This window comes from Schistocerca gregaria, chromosome 8, assembly GCF_023897955.1.
Source record: "Schistocerca gregaria isolate iqSchGreg1 chromosome 8, iqSchGreg1.2, whole genome shotgun sequence".
In the NCBI taxonomy this organism is placed as follows: Eukaryota; Metazoa; Arthropoda; class Insecta; order Orthoptera; family Acrididae; genus Schistocerca; species Schistocerca gregaria.
Window position 1 is genome coordinate 48,827,934 of NC_064927.1, and position 13,148 is coordinate 48,841,081.

A 13,148-nucleotide genomic window follows, 5' to 3' on the forward strand; every position below is an offset into this window, starting at 1 on the left:
GTGCACAATGGGGCTCGAGATGTGCTTGTTACCTCAGGTGCCGTGTGATTGTCGACAAGGAGTGAAAACGGAGCAATTTGTGACCGACCTTTCAATTTAAGACGGTAAAACCAGACGGAATTTGCATTCGTAATACCAGAGCATCGGAACTACATGGAACTATTGTGTATATGAACGTGTCCGCGCCATTGTACTCTAGTCCCTTCACCGGTACAAACCAACCAACCATCGTGTCCGTGCACATCAGAGTCGCAAAGAATGGAAAATAGCGCAGCTTAGTCGTGCATGGGAGCGTAGCTCAGTTGGTAGAGCGTTCGCTTTGCATGTGAGAGGTCCCTGGTTCAAGCTCCGGCGCCTCCATGTTTTGTGGTCAGTGCATGGTAAGTGTTGGTCGCGGCGAACCTAAAGGCACGCAATATGTTGCAAAGGCAGCGTCACAGACTGATATGATGTATACTGACGTAAGGAGAGCAAGATGTATGTGTGGGGACCGGCTGTTATCGAGGTGTCATCGAGTGCAGATCTGTCTTAGGTATCACGGCTTAACCTCATTGAAGTGTAGAGAGCGAACAACACGTTCGTATTACTCAGAGCGGTGTCCGAACTCTAATTTCGTCGTTATGCGTGCCACTTTCATTGTGGCCAACTACGATTCGATACAAAATGCACGAAACCTGAAAGGCACCCTCACTGATACATAGAGAGTAGTGTTTGTCTGCGGAATAATGGAAGTGCAAGGGTCTGTTTCGTTGATATGGGTGTACGTAGCACCATTCGTCATGGGGGAAGCGTAGCTCAGATGGTAGAGAGCTCGCTTAGCATGCAAGAGGTGCTGGGATCGAAAAGTCGGCTGCATGGGTGAGTGCCAAGTTTGGGGAGCGTTTCGTAGTGTGCGCAGTGTAATGGAGACTCGGAAACTTGTTATGGCCCAGTGTTTTGTAGTTGGACGACAAGAGTGGTACACAGTAGTAAGCGCGAGGCACTAAGTGATCATGAACAATGGAGTGCACAATGGGGCTCGAGATGTGCTTGTTACCTCAGGTGCCGTGTGATTGTCGACAAGGAGTGAAAACGGAGCAATTTGTGACCGACCTTTCAATTTAAGACGGTAAAACCAGACGCAATTTGCATTCGTAATACCAGAGCATCGGAACTACATGGAACTATTGTGTATATGAACGTGTCCGCGCCATTGTACTCTAGTCCCTTCACCGCTACAAACCAACCAACCATCGTGTCCGTGCACATCAGAGTCGCAAAGAATGGAAAATAGCGCAGCTTAGTCGTGCATGGGAGCGTAGCTCAGTTGGTAGAGCGTTCGCTTTGCATGTGAGAGGTCCCTGGTTCAAGCTCCGGCGCCTCCATGTTTTGTGGTCAGTGCATGGTAAGTGTTGGTCGCGGCGAACCTAAAGGCACGCAATATGTTGCAAAGGCAGCGTCACACACTGATATGATGTATACTGACGTAAGGAGAGCAAGATGTATGTGTGGGGACCGGCTGTTATCGAGGTGTCATCGAGTGCAGATCTGTCTTAGGTATCACGGCTTAACCTCATTGAAGTGTAGAGAGCGAACAACACGTTCGTCTTACTCAGAGCGGTGTCCGAACTCTAATTTCGTCGTTATGCGTGCCACTTTCATTGTGGCCAACTACGATTCGATACAAAATGCACGAAACCTGAAAGACACCCTCACTGATACATAGAGAGTAGTGTTTGTCTGCGGAATAATGGAAGTGCAAGGGTCTGTGGCGTTGATATGGGTGTACGTAGCACCATTCGTCATGGGGGAAGCGTAGCTCAGATGGTAGAGAGCTCGCTTAGCATGCAAGAGATGCTGGGATCAAAAAGTCGGCTGCATGGGTGAGTGCCAAGTTTGGTGAGCGTTTCGTAGTGTGCGCAGTGCAATGGAGACTCGGAAACTTGTTATGGCCCAGTGTTTTGTAGTTGGACGACAAGAGTGGTACACAGTAGTAAAGCGCGAGGCACTAAGTGATCATGAACAATGGAGTGCACAATGGGGCTCGAGATGTGCTTGTTACCTCAGGTGCTGTGTGATTGTCGACAAGGAGTGAAAACGGAGCAATTTGTGACCGCCCTTTCAATTTAAGACGGTAAAACCAGACGGAATTTGCATTCGTAATACCAGAGCATCGGAACTACATGGAACTATTGTGTATATGAACGTGTCCGCGCCATTGTACTCTAGTCCCTTCACCGCTACAAACCAACCAACCATCGTGTCCGTGCACATCAGAGTCGCAAAGAATGGAAAATAGCGCAGCTTAGTCGTGCATGGGAGCGTAGCTCAGTTGGTAGAGCGATCGCTTTGCATGTGAGAGGTCCCTGGTTCAAGCTCCGGCGCCTCCATGTTTTGTGGTCAGTGGATGGTAAGTGTTGGTCGCGGCGAACCTAAAGGCACGCAATATGTTGCAAAGGCAGCGTCACAGACTGATATGATGTATACTGACGTAAGGAGAGCAAGATGTATGTGTGGGGACCGGCTGTTATCGAGGTGTCATCGAGTGCAGATCTGTCTTAGGTATCACGGCTTAACCTCATTGAAGTGTAGAGAGCGAACAACACGTTCGTCTTACTCAGAGCGGTGTCCGAACTCTAATTTCGTCGTTATGCGTGCCACTTTCATTGTGGCCAACTACGATTCGATACAAAATGCACGAAACCTGAAAGGCACCCTCACTGATACATAGAGAGTAGTGTTTGTCTGCGGAATAATGGAAGTGCAAGGGTCTGTGGCGTTGATATGGGTGTACGTAGCACCATTCGTCATGGGGGAAGCGTAGCTCAGATGGTAGAGAGCTCGCTTAGCATGCAAGAGGTGCTGGGATCGAAAAGTCGGCTGCATGGGTGAGTGCCAAGTTTGGGGAGCGTTTCGTAGTTTGCGCAGTGTAATGGAGACTCGGAAACTTGTTATGGCCCAGTGTTTTGTAGTTGGACGACAAGAGTGGTACACAGTAGTAAAGCGCGAGGCACTAAGTGATCATGAACAATGGAGTGCACAATGGGGCTCGAGATGTGCTTGTTACCTCAGGTGCCGCGTGATTGTCGACAAGGAGTGAAAACGGAGCAATTTGTGACCGACCTTTCAATTTAAGACGGTAAAATCAGACGGAATTTGCATTCGTAATACCAGAGCATCGGAACTACATGGAACTATTGTGTATATGAACGTGTCCGCGCCATTGTACTCTAGTCCCTTCACCGCTACAAACCAACCAACCATCGTGTCCGTGCACATCAGAGTCGCAAAGAATGGAAAATAGCGCAGCTTAGTCGTGCATGGGAGCGTAGCTCAGTTGGTAGAGCGTTCGCTTTGCATGTGAGAGGTCCCTGGTTCAAGCTCCGACGCCTCCATGTTTTGTGGTCAGTGCATGGTAAGTGTTGGTCGCGGCGAACCTAAAGGCGCGCAATATGTTGCAAAGGCAGCGTCACAGACTGATATGATGTATACTGACGTAAGGAGAGCAAGATGTATGTGTGGGGACCGGCTGTTATCGAGGTGTCATCGAGTGCAGATCTGTCTTAGGTATCACGGCTTAACCTCATTGAAGTGTAGAGAGCGAACAACACGTTCGTCTTACTCAGAGCGGTGTCCGAACTCTAATTTCGTCGTTATGCGTGCCACTTTCATTGTGGCCAACTACGATTCGATACAAAATGCACGAAACCTGAAAGACACCCTCACTGATACATAGAGAGTAGTGTTTGTCTGCGGAATAATGGAAGTGCAAGGGTCTGTGGCGTTGATATGGGTGTACGTAGCACCATTCGTCATGGGGGAAGCGTAGCTCAGATGGTAGAGAGCTCGCTTAGCATGCAAGAGGTGCTGGGATCGAAAAGTCGGCTGCATGGGTGAGTGCCAAGTTTGGGGAGCGTTTCGTAGTTTGCGCAGTGTAATGGAGACTCGGAAACTTGTTATGGCCCAGTGTTTTGTAGTTGGACGACAAGAGTGGTACACAGTAGTAAAGCGCGAGGCACTAAGTGATCATGAACAATGGAGTGCACAATGGGGCTCGAGATGTGCTTGTTACCTCAGGTGCCGCGTGATTGTCGACAAGGAGTGAAAACGGAGCAATTTGTGACCGCCCTTTCAATTTAAGACGGTAAAATCAGACGGAATTTGCATTCGTAATACCAGAGCATCGGAACTACATGGAACTATTGTGTATATGAACGTGTCCGCGCCATTGTACTCTAGTCCCTTCACCGCTACAAACCAACCAACCATCGTGTCCGTGCACATCAGAGTCGCAAAGAATGGAAAATAGCGCAGCTTAGTCGTGCATGGGAGCGTAGCTCAGTTGGTAGAGCGATCGCTTTGCATGTGAGAGGTCCCTGGTTCAAGCTCCGACGCCTCCATGTTTTGTGGTCAGTGCATGGTAAGTGTTGGTCGCGGCGAACCTAAAGGCGCGCAATATGTTGCAAAGGCAGCGTCACAGACTGATATGATGTATACTGACGTAAGGAGAGCAAGATGTATGTGTGGGGACCGGCTGTTATCGAGGTGTCATCGAGTGCAGATCTGTCTTAGGTATCACGGCTTAACCTCATTGAAGTGTAGAGAGCGAACAACACGTTCGTCTTACTCAGAGCGGTGTCCGAACTCTAATTTCGTCGTTATGCGTGCCACTTTCATTGTGGCCAACTACGATTCGATACAAAATGCACGAAACCTGAAAGACACCCTCACTGATACATAGAGAGTAGTGTTTGTCTGCGGAATAATGGAAGTGCAAGGGTCTGTGGCGTTGATATGGGTGTACGTAGCACCATTCGTCATGGGGGAAGCGTAGCTCAGATGGTAGAGAGCTCGCTTAGCATGCAAGAGGTACTGGGATAGATACCCAGCGCCTCCAGAAATTTTAACACACGTACGTGCGCACCTCGGCATGCATGTCGAATAATTCACAGCCAGCAGATGTGACTAGGCAGATACAAGCGAACGATTAGCATCCACAATTGGCAAGCGTGCTGTTATTCGTGCGCAGGAAGCACCCTCCTCCCACTCCTGCACTTAATGTAGAAACAGTACAGGTGTTCCCATACGATTCTCAAGCCTACGTCGGAAAGACCTGCTTTGCGCCGAGTTCACGTAAATCCCACTGCACATTCCCATTCTTAGCGTGCGGTCGGCTGCTACTGGTGTTGCTAGTTGTCACTGCTGATGACAGATGCCGTAGCAATCAACTCATGGAGTGAGTTGTATGTTTTGCGATAGTCTGTCTCTGACAAGCAAGCACAGGTGACATAGGTGCGAACACAGGAAGCTTGCAGCCCCTCGCTGCCTACCAGACACCGAGCAACGACACTAGGTGGGCGGCCTAAGCCGTAGGCGAAATGTGCTCATTCGTTTTGGCGCGACGTCGAAGTATAAATAAGGCTGTCACTAGCGTGAGCGTTGCGTGAGCGTCGTGTCAGGTCGGAAAAGTCGGCTGCATGGGTGAGTGCCAAGTTTGGGGAGCGTTTCGTAGTGTGCGCAGTGCAATGGAGACTCGGAAACTTGTTATGGCCCAGTGTTTTGTAGTTGGACGACAAGAGTGGTACACAGTAGTAAAGCGCGAGGCACTAAGTGATCATGAACAATGGAGTGCACAATGGGGCTCGAGATGTGCTTGTTACCTCAGGTGCTGTGTGATTGTCGACAAGGAGTGAAAACGGAGCAATTTGTGACCGCCCTTTCAATTTAAGACGGTAAAACCAGACGGAACTTGCATTCGTAATACCAGAGCATCGGAACTACATGGAACTATTGTGTATATGAACGTGTCCGCGCCCTTGTACTCTAGTCCATTCACCGCTACAAACCAACCAACCATCGTGTCCGTGCACATCAGAGTCGCAAAGAATGGAAAATAGCGCAGCTTAGTCGTGCATGGGAGCGTAGCTCAGTTGGTAGAGCGTTCGCTTTGCATGTGAGAGGTCCCTGGTTCAAGCTCCGGCGCCTCCATGTTTTGTGGTCAGTGCATGGTAAGTGTTGGTCGCGGCGAACCTAAAGGCACGCAATATGTTGCAAAGGCAGCGTCACAGACTGATATGATGTATACTGACGTAAGGAGAGCAAGATGTATGTGTGGGGACCCGCTGTTATCGAGGTGTCATCGAGTGCAGATCTGTCTTACGTATCACGGTTTAACCTCATTGAAGTGTAGAGAGCGAACAACACGTTCGTCTTACTCAGAGCGGTGTCCGAACTCTAATTTCGTCGTTATGCGTGCCACTTTCATTGTGGCCAACTACGATTCGATACAAAATGCACGAAACCTGAAAGACACCCTCACTGATACATAGAGAGTAGTGTTTGTCTGCGGAATAATGGAAGTGCAAGGGTCTGTGGCGTTGATGTGGGTGTACGTAGCACCATTCGTCATGGGGGAAGCGTAGCTCAGATGATAGAGAGCTCGCTTAGCATGCAAGAGGTGCTGGGATCGAAAAGTCGGCTGCATGGGTGAGTGCCAAGTTTGGGGAGCGTTTCGTAGTGTGCGCAGTGCAATGGAGACTCGGAAACTTGTTGTGGCCCAGTGTTTTGTAGTTGGACGACAAGAGTGGTACACAGTAGTAAAGCGCGAGGCACTAAGTGGTCATGAACAATGGAGAGCACAATGGGGCTCGAGATGTGCTTGTTACCTCAGGTGCCGTGTGATTGTCGACAAGGAGTGAAAACGGAGCAATTTGTGACCGCCCTTTCAATTTAAGACGGTAAAACCAGACGCAATTTGCATTCGTAATACCAGAGCGTCGGAACTACTTGGAACACTTGTGTATATGAACGTGTCCGCGCCATTGTACTCTGGTCCCTTCCCCGCTACAAACCAACCAACCATCGTGTCCGTGCACATCAGAGTCGCAAAGAATGGAAAATAGCAAAGCTTAGTCGTGCATGGGAGCGTAGCTCAGTTGGTAGAGCGATCGCTTTGCATGTGAGAGGTCCCTGGTTCAAGCTCCGGCGCCTCCATGTTTTGTGGTCAGTGCATGGTAAGTGTTGGTCGCGGCGAACCTAAAGGCACGCAAAATGTTGCAAAGGCAGCGTCACAGACTGATATGATGTATACTGACGTAAGGAGAGCAAGATGTATGTGTGGGGACCGGCTGTTATCGAGGTGTCATCGAGTGCAGATCTGTCTTAGGTATCACGGCTTAACCTCATTGAAGTGTAGAGAGCGAACAACACGTTCGTCTTACTCAGAGCGGTGTCCGAACTCTAATTTCGTCGTTATGCGTGCCACTTTCATTGTGGCCAACTACGATTCGATACAAAATGCACGAAACCTGAAAGGCACCCTCACTGATACATAGAGAGTAGTGTTTGTCTGCGGAATAATGGAAGTGCAAGGGTCTGTGGCGTTGATATGGGTGTACGTAGCACCATTCGTCATGGGGGAAGCGTAGCTCAGATGGTAGAGAGCTCGCTTAGCATGCAAGAGGTGCTGGGATCGAAAAGTCGGCTGCATGGGTGAGTGCCAAGTTTGGGGAGCGTTTCGTAGTTTGCGCAGTGTAATGGAGACTCGGAAACTTGTTATGGCCCAGTGTTTTGTAGTTGGACGACAAGAGTGGTACACAGTAGTAAAGCGCGAGGCACTAAGTGATCATGAACAATGGAGTGCACAATGGGGCTCGAGATGTGCTTGTTACCTCAGGTGCCGCGTGATTGTCGATAAGGAGTGAAAACGGAGCAATTTGTGACCGCCCTTTCAATTTAAGACGGTAAAATCAGACGGAATTTGCATTCGTAATACCAGAGCATCGGAACTACATGGAACTATTGTGTATATGAACGTGTCCGCGCCATTGTACTCTAGTCCCTTCACCGCTACAAACCAACCAACCATCGTGTCCGTGCACATCAGAGTCGCAAAGAATGGAAAATAGCGCAGCTTAGTCGTGCATGGGAGCGTAGCTCAGTTGGTAGAGCGTTCGCTTTGCATGTGAGAGGTCCCTGGTTCAAGCTCCGGCGCCTCCATGTTTTGTGGTCAGTGCATGGTAAGTGTTGGTCGCGGCGAACCTAAAGGCGCGCAATATGTTGCAAAGGCAGCGTCACAGACTGATATGATGTATACTGACGTAAGGAGAGCAAGATGTATGTGTGGGGACCGGCTGTTATCGAGGTGTCATCGAGTGCAGATCTGTCTTAGGTATCACGGCTTAACCTCATTGAAGTGTAGAGAGCGAACAACACGTTCGTCTTACTCAGAGCGGTGTCCGAACTCTAATTTCGTCGTTATGCGTGCCACTTTCATTGTGGCCAACTACGATTCGATAAAAAATGCACGAAACCTGAAAGACACCCTCACTGATACATAGAGAGTAGTGTTTGTCTGCGGAATAATGGAAGTGCAAGGGTCTGTGGCGTTGATATGGGTGTACGTAGCACCATTCGTCATGGGGGAAGCGTAGCTCAGATGGTAGAGAGCTCGCTTAGCATGCAAGAGGTACTGGGATAGATACCCAGCGCCTCCAGAAATTTTAACACACGTACGTGCGCACCTCGGCATGCATGTCGAATAATTCACAGCCAGCAATGTGACTAGGCAGATACAAGCGAACGATTAGCATCCACAATTGGCAAGCGTGCTGTTATTCGTGCGCAGGAAGCACCCTCCTCCCACTCCTGCACTTAATGTAGAAACAGTACAGGTGTTCCCATACGATTCTCAAGCCTACGTCGGAAAGACCTGCTTTGCGCCGAGTTCACGTAAATCCCACTGCACATTCCCATTCTTAGCGTGCGGTCGGCTGCTACTGGTGTTGCTAGTTGTCACTGCTGATGACAGATGCCGTAGCAATCAACTCATGGAGTGAGTTGTATGTTTTGCGATAGTCTGTCTCTGATAAGCAAGCACAGGTGACATAGGTGCGAACACAGGAAGCTTGCAGCCCCTCGCTGCCTGCAGACACCGAGCAACGACACTAGGTGGGCGGCCTAAGCCGTAGGCGAAATGTGCTCATTCGCTTTGGCGCGACGTCGAAGTATAAATAAGGCTGTCACTAGCGTGAGCGTTGCGTGAGCGTCGTGTTAAGTCGGAAAGGTCGGCTGCATGGGTGAGTGCCAAGTTTGGGGAGCGTTTCGTAGTGTGCGCAGTGCAATGGAGACTCGGAAACTTGTTGTGGCCCAGTGTTTTGTAGTTGGACAACAAGAGTGGTACACAGTAGTAAAGCGCGAGGCACTAAGTGGGCATGAACAATGGAGTGCACAATGGGGCTCGAGATGTGCTTGTTACCTCAGGTGCCGTGTGATTGTCGACAAGGAGTGAAAACGGAGCAATTTGTGACCGCCCTTTCAATTTAAGACGGTAAAACCAGACGAATTTGCATTCGTAATACCAGAGCATCGGAACTACTTGGAACTCTTGTGTATATGAACGTGTCCGCGCCATTGTACTCTGGTCCCTTCACCGCTACAAACCAACCAACCATCGTGTCCGTGCACATCAGAGTCGCAAAGAATGGAAAATAGCGCAGCTTAGTCGTGCATGGGAGCGTAGCTCAGTTGGTAGAGCGTTCGCTTTGCATGTGAGAGGTCCCTGGTCAAACTCCGGCCCCTCCATGTTTTGTGGTCAGTGCATGGTAAGTGTTGGTCGCGGCGAACCTAAAGGCACGCAATATGTTGCAAAGGCAGCGTCACAGACTGATATGATGTATACTGACGTAAGGAGAGCAAGATGTATGTGTGGTTGCCGGCTGTTATCGAGGTGTCATCGAGTGCAGATCTGTCTTAGGTATCACGGCTTAACCTCATTGAAGTGTAGATAGCGGACAACACGTTCGTCTTACTCAGAGCGGTGTCCGAACTCTAATGTCGTCGTTATGCGTGCCACTTTCATTGTGGCCAACTACGATTCGATACAAGATGCACGAAACCTGAAAGACACCCTCACTGATACATAGACAGTAGTGTTTGTCTGCGGAATAATGGGAGTGAAAGGGGTTGTGGTGTTGATATGGCTGTATGTAGCACCATTCGTCATGGGGGAAGCGTAGCTCATATGGTAGAGATCTCGCTTAGCATGCAAGAGGTACTGGGATAGATACCCAGCGCCTCCAGAAATTTTAACACACCTACGTGCGCACCTCGGCATAGTGTATGCACTGAGAGATTTATACTGACAAATAAACAAACAAGTAAATAAATAAATCCCCGCATTCCTCTAACTGATTACTTTGTTCTTACAACTACACATAAACAAAAGAAAAACCCTACAAATGAAAATAAATCGCGATCGCTTGCTCTCTTCTGCTATTTATAATGTTTATGATGATTTGCATTGAAGTTTGAATATGGAAATAGACACAGTACAAGAAGAATGAATTAACAATTTGTGAATACAGATAAATTATTTTCGGAACGGAACAAAGGATTCAGGTAAGCTATTAACTGCATGGACAACTCTGTTCCAAGCATTCCGTAAGCATTTGTGTAGTATAACTGTTGTGTGGCGCAAAAGCCATAAAATAAGTAAATAATGTAGGATTCCCACAAATCCAAGGGTCCTCAAAAACTCTTTAAGGACAGTGAATTTTAGAACTTTTACGCGCCTTTATTAGAAAAAGTTAATTGTAAATGTAATGTCCAGTTTTCCTTTTGTTATTTCAGTTACTGCACCAATTTCATGGATGATGACATTACGGTTCGTCCTCTCCAAAAATTTGTCGAGTTCAGTAAATAGGCTATTATCAATTCTCCAGGAAACACATAGGTATTGTGGTCCCATCAACATAATGTGATCGCATATCGATGTTAAGTTATCATACCGGCACTGCAGTGGTATTGTTTGTATTAAAGTCGCATTTACACTGATTTCGATAATGCTTGCAGCTACGTCACACTTATTGGTATTTTTTCACCATAAATCGTACCAAAACGAGGCACTTTTAAGAGATCTTTAATGCATTGTTGCTTAAAAACAGAATATTTATAGGTTGATGGATTACATCGCAGATAGGCCTAAATTAAGATGCTCTCAAACTACAATGAAGCTAATTTATCGGTGCCACGAATGTAATAATATTGTTTGCAAAGGATGTCTTACAGAAGAACTACGGTATTTATTTCAACAATCCTCAAGCCTTCCAATCACGCGAGTCTCACGACGCTTCCACAGCCAGCAGATGTGTCTAGGCAGATACAAGCGAACGATTAGCATCCACAATTGGCAAGCGTGCTGTTATTCGTGCGCAGGAAGCACCCTCCTCCCACTCCTGCACTTAATGTAGAAACAGTACAGGTGTTCCCATACGATTCTCAAGCCTACGTCGGAAAGACCTGCCTTGCGCCGAGTTCACGTAAATCCCACTGCACATTCCCATTCTTAGCGTGCGGTCGGCTGCTACTGGTGTTGCTAGTTGTGACTGCTGATAACAGATGCCGTAGCAATCAACTCATGGAGTGAGTTGTATGTTTTGCGATAGTCTGTCTCTGACAAGCAAGCACAGGTGACATAGGTGCGAACACAGGAAGCTTGCAGCCCCTCGCTGCCTGCAGACACCGAGCAGCGACACTAGGTGGGCGGCCTAAGCCGTAGGCGAAATGTGCTCATTCCCTTTGGCGCGACGTCGAAGTATAAATAAGGCTGTCACTAGCGTGAGCGTTGCGTGAGCGTCGTGTTAAGTCGGAAAGGTCGGCTGCATGGGTGAGTGCCAAGTTTGGGGAGCGTTTCGTAGTGTGCGCAGTGCAATGGAGACTCGGAAACTTGTTGTGGCCCAGTGTTTTGTAGTTGGACAACAAGTGTGGTACACAGTAGTAAAGCGCGAGGCACTAAGTGGGCATGAACAATGGAGTGCACAATGGGGCTCGAGATGTGCTTGTTACCTCAGGTGCCGTGTGATTGTCGACAAGGAGTGAAAACGGAGCAATTTGTGACCGCCCTTTCAATTTAAGACGGTAAAACCAGACGAATTTGCATTCGTAATACCAGAGCATCGGAACTACTTGGAACTCTTGTGTATATGAACGTGTCCGCGCCATTGTACTCTGGTCCCTTCACCGCTACAAACCAACCAACCATCGTGTCCGTGCACATCAGAGTCGCAAAGAATGGAAAATAGCGCAGCTTAGTCGTGCATGGGAGCGTAGCTCAGTTGGTAGAGCGTTCGCTTTGCATGTGAGAGGTCCCTTGTCAAACTCCGGCCCCTCCATGTTTTGTGGTCAGTGCATGGTAAGTGTTGGTCGCGGCGAACCTAAAGGCACGCAATATGTTGCAAAGGCAGCGTCACAGACTGATATGATGTATACTGACGTAAGGAGAGCAAGATGTATGTGTGGTTGCCGGCTGTTATCGAGGTGTCATCGAGTGCAGATCTGTCTTAGGTATCACGGCTTAACCTCAATGAAGTGTAGAGAGCGGACAACATTTTCGTCTTACTCAGAGCGGTGTCCGAACTCTAATTTCGTCGTTATGCGTGCAACTTTCATTGTGGCCAACTACGATTCGATACAAAATGCACAAAACCTGAAAGACACCCTCACTGATACATAGAGAGTAGTGTTTGTCTGCGGAATAATGGGTGTGAAAGGGGCTGTGGTGTTGATATGGCTGTATGTAGCACCATTCGTCATGGGGGAAGCGTCGCTCATATGGTAGAGATCTCGCTTAGCATGCAAGAGGTACTGGGATAGATACCCAGCGCCTCCAGAAATTTTAACACACCTACGTGCGCACCTCGGCATGCATGTCGAATAATTCACAGCCAGCAGATGTGTCTAGGCAGATACAAGCGAACGATTAGCATCCACAATTGGCAAGCGTGCTGTTATTCGTGCGCAGGAAGCACCCTCCTCCCACTCCTGCACTTAATGTAGAAACAGTACAGGTGTTCCCATACGATTCTCAAGCCTACGTCGGAAAGACCTGCCTTGCGCCGAGTTCACGTAAATCCCACTGCACATTCCCATTCTTAGCGTGCGGTCGGCTGCTACTGGTGTTGCTAGTTGTGACTGCTGATAACAGATGCCGTAGCAATCAACTCATGGAGTGAGTTGTATGTTTTGCGATAGTCTGTCTCTGACAAGCAAGCACAGGTGACATAGGTGCGAACACAGGAAGCTTGCAGCCCCTCGCTGCCTGCAGACACCGAGCAGCGACACTAGGTGGGCGGCCTAAGCCGTAGGCGAAATGTGCTCATTCGCTTTGGCGC

The 13,148-nt window shown here is 48.6% G+C and overlaps 6 non-coding genes across 6 annotated transcripts; all 6 read left to right on the forward strand.

Moving 5' to 3' along the window:
- The first annotated feature begins 287 nt into the window (after positions 1-287).
- Positions 288-360, forward strand: Trnaa-ugc (transfer RNA alanine (anticodon UGC)). Its single transcript has one exon. It is a non-coding gene; the product is annotated as a tRNA-Ala (tRNA).
- A 931-nt stretch (positions 361-1,291) lies between these two features.
- On the forward strand, positions 1,292-1,364 carry Trnaa-ugc (transfer RNA alanine (anticodon UGC)). The gene has a single exon. It is a non-coding gene; the product is annotated as a tRNA-Ala (tRNA).
- A 932-nt stretch (positions 1,365-2,296) lies between these two features.
- Positions 2,297-2,369, forward strand: Trnaa-ugc (transfer RNA alanine (anticodon UGC)). The gene has a single exon. It is a non-coding gene; the product is annotated as a tRNA-Ala (tRNA).
- A 3,525-nt stretch (positions 2,370-5,894) lies between these two features.
- Positions 5,895-5,967, forward strand: Trnaa-ugc (transfer RNA alanine (anticodon UGC)). The gene has a single exon. It is a non-coding gene; the product is annotated as a tRNA-Ala (tRNA).
- Positions 5,968-6,899: 932 nt separating this feature from the next.
- On the forward strand, positions 6,900-6,972 carry Trnaa-ugc (transfer RNA alanine (anticodon UGC)). The gene has a single exon. It is a non-coding gene; the product is annotated as a tRNA-Ala (tRNA).
- A 932-nt stretch (positions 6,973-7,904) lies between these two features.
- Trnaa-ugc (transfer RNA alanine (anticodon UGC)) lies at positions 7,905-7,977 on the forward strand. Its single transcript has one exon. It is a non-coding gene; the product is annotated as a tRNA-Ala (tRNA).
- The last annotated feature ends 5,171 nt before the right edge of the window (positions 7,978-13,148 follow it).